Source organism: Oryx dammah, unplaced genomic scaffold (genome assembly GCF_014754425.2).
Source record: "Oryx dammah isolate SB20612 unplaced genomic scaffold, SCBI_Odam_1.1 HiC_scaffold_8, whole genome shotgun sequence".
Classification (NCBI taxonomy): Eukaryota; Metazoa; Chordata; class Mammalia; order Artiodactyla; family Bovidae; genus Oryx; species Oryx dammah.
In genome coordinates, this window is record NW_024070192.1 from 54,272,786 (window position 1) to 54,275,817 (window position 3,032).

A 3,032-nucleotide genomic window follows, 5' to 3' on the forward strand; every position below is an offset into this window, starting at 1 on the left:
GGCTGAAAAGCTTCCCATCACAAGGGTGGTCCTCAGTTTAGGAAGTATGTCTCTTCCCAATAAGGGAGTAGGACACTCAGGGACCACCAGAAACTGGTGGGAAAATATTTGTCCATTCCAGCAACGAAGAAGTGCTGGGGTCAATCTTTTAGTAGTTATTTTTCCTGTAGCACACAAAATGGTACAGTTGTGGGAGGAGAAGCCTCTGGAGTAGGAGAGCAAGACAGAGTAGGTAGCCTCCGTGTCAACCAAGAAATTCGGACCTACGGGCCACGTCCAGTTGCACCCTTGGCTCCAGCCCCGTGATGGTTATCTGTGACAGGTGGGCTGGCTGGAGCGGGCCGCTTCAGTCCTGTTGAACTGTCGTGAGGGAAGGCTTGGCACTTGACCTTGAGGCTCTTGGGTCCCAAGGGCAGAGTGCCGCCCAATGTCCCAGTTAATGGCATTTGCAGCAAGCTGTTTTAGGAGACTTATCATGGTTTGGACACTCTTTGGCTCAATGCCCCGCCTGTCTACAGATTAGGCACTTGCCTTGTGCCTTGTCCTTCAAGGACTCGGGGTTTGCCATAGGGCTCCCCTGGAGGGTGGCCAGCATCTGGGCATGCCTTGTCTCTTTCCTTTTCTCCCTTTCCTGGGCCTTGGCCTCCTTCTCCTGTTCTCTGTTATAAAAAAGTATTGGTGGCTGTCTGGACCATCTCCTCTAAAGAGGAAGCAGGGTTTGGCTGCTCTAGCTGTTGTAACTTAATTCTGATATCTGATGCACACTGGGACAGGAATTTGTCCTTTAAAATCACCTGTCCCTTGTAAAAGTCCAAGTCCAGATTGGTAAACTTTAGGAGGACCTCTTTTAGCCTTTCCAGAAAGGCAATGGGGTTCTCGTTGGGCTCCTGAGTTATTGCTGAGACTAGGCGCAGTCCCATAAGTAATAGGCTTCCTTCTATTTCCACGGTGGACTTCCTTAAGAGTGAGTCTTTCTGAAGCTTATCCTACCCAGTACTGTTGCAACCAGAGAGCCAGGCGTCCCCGGGTCAGGGTGTAGATCCCCAGGCAGGCTGAGGCGTGACAGCTGCCTAGAGATCGAATCCCCGGGCAGGTCGAGGCGTGACGGCCTCCTGGGACCCCTGGACTGGCGGATCCCTGAGCAGGTTGAGGTGTGACAACCTTTTGAGGACCAGATCCCTAGGCAGGGTACAGCAGGTTGACCTCCTGGGACCCCCGGACTGGAGTTGGGCATCCCCAAGGTCTCCAGCATGACCAGTGCTGGGTAGGATTAAGGGATTGTAATCTTAACTCATTGCTGGTTTGTCCACCATGGATGGGAATAGATATCATGATGTAAAGCAATCCAAGCCTGTGCCCTGAGGCTGGGAAACAGTGAAACAGTCATAAGCCTTGTCCTCTTACTGCTCTAAGGGATTGCAAGTCACTGATTTCTTCCCCTAGTCCTCCATAAGAGCAGGTTAGGGTGTCTCCAGTGGTAAACGTTTCGTTGTCATAGACCCACTTTAGGTAATAACAGACGTAATGACAAAGGAGTTGGTTATCTGGCCCTGTTGGGGCATTAAGGTATGTTAATAATAGTCTGGGTGGAGCCTACAAGGGGACAGGGTCCTCCTGACTGTAGGAGTTAGAAACTGGCTTAAGAACAAATTGTTAAGAGGCAACAGACCAGATGTTCCATAAAAGTGGAGTGGAGATTTGATCCAGGGGTATGTTTGTAACTTTAGGAGAAGGGTGGTAAGGGTTTGGGCCCAAATGGCCTGCAGGGCTAACTCCCAAAGTGGCAAACATTATCCCTGGAAGCCCAATTGCTTTTGAAGGGATGCCAACAGATGGACTTCTAGCCGTCATTGTGTGCCAGTCGCCCACCCTAGCGGGTTCACTGGGAGATGCTGGTGTTGTACATATTGTAGGAAACGTGGAAGATGAAGGCCTGAATATCTAGAGGGGTTGGATATTATACAGTATTTCCCTCCCAGGGGCCAGCTATTTTCTGGCTGCCCCTCCAGAAGATTGTAGAGGCAGCATTGTGGGCCCGGATGGGGTTGAGGAAAAGAGCATGAAACAGGAGGGAAGGGGGCACAGCACAACCTTTGACAGAATGACATAGCGCGAGGGCATAATGGAAACTGATTAAAATGAATTGGGTCCAAAATGACAAGTCCAATTCAAGTAAACCTTAATCCCCAATCTATAAGCCAAAAGACACACCCCCCAGAGGTGGCAGGACTGCTCTAAGGCACTGTCAAAAGATGGAGGAGTAGGTGGTTCCCCAGTGGTTGGGATGAGCCTCCCCATCAATATGAATTCACCCCGCAGGCAAAACCTAGCCAGGCTGCATTCCATGGCCAGAGCCCTTGCCCTCAGCAATGGCCCACACCCCGAAGAGTGGAGGGCTCCTCTTTTTATTTATTTATTTATTTTTTTCCGTCCCCCTGGGCCTGTCCTATGTAAATTGGGCTAGCCAGGAGTGCTGTTTGTTCTACAGGATGTCCTCACTCGATCCTCTGACCTTCCTTTGACCTTCCTTTGTTCTATTTTCTCAGGCTTTTCCCTTCCTTGTCTTTTAGCCAACGCCATTTTGGACTCCTGTTTCCTATTCTAACTACCTAACATAGTCATAAGGGATTTGACTTAAGTTATCCCTGAATGGTTTGAGCATTCTTTGGCATTGCCTTCCCTTGGGATTGGAATGAAAACTGGCCTTTTCCAGTCCTGTGGCCACTGCTGAGTTTTCCAAATTTGCTGGCGTATTGAGTGCAGCACGTTCACAGCATCATCTTTCAGGATTTGAAAGAGCTCAGCTGGAATTCCACTAGCTTTGTTCGTAGTGATGCTTTCTAAGGCCCACTTGACTTCACATTCCAGGATGTCTGGCTCTAGATGAGTGATCACACCATCGTGATTATCTGGGTCATGAAGATCTTTTTTGTACAGTTCTTCCGTGTATTCTTGCCACCTCTTCTTAATATCTTCTGCTTCTGTTAGGTCCATACCATTTCTGTCCTTTATCGAGCCCATCTTTGCATGAA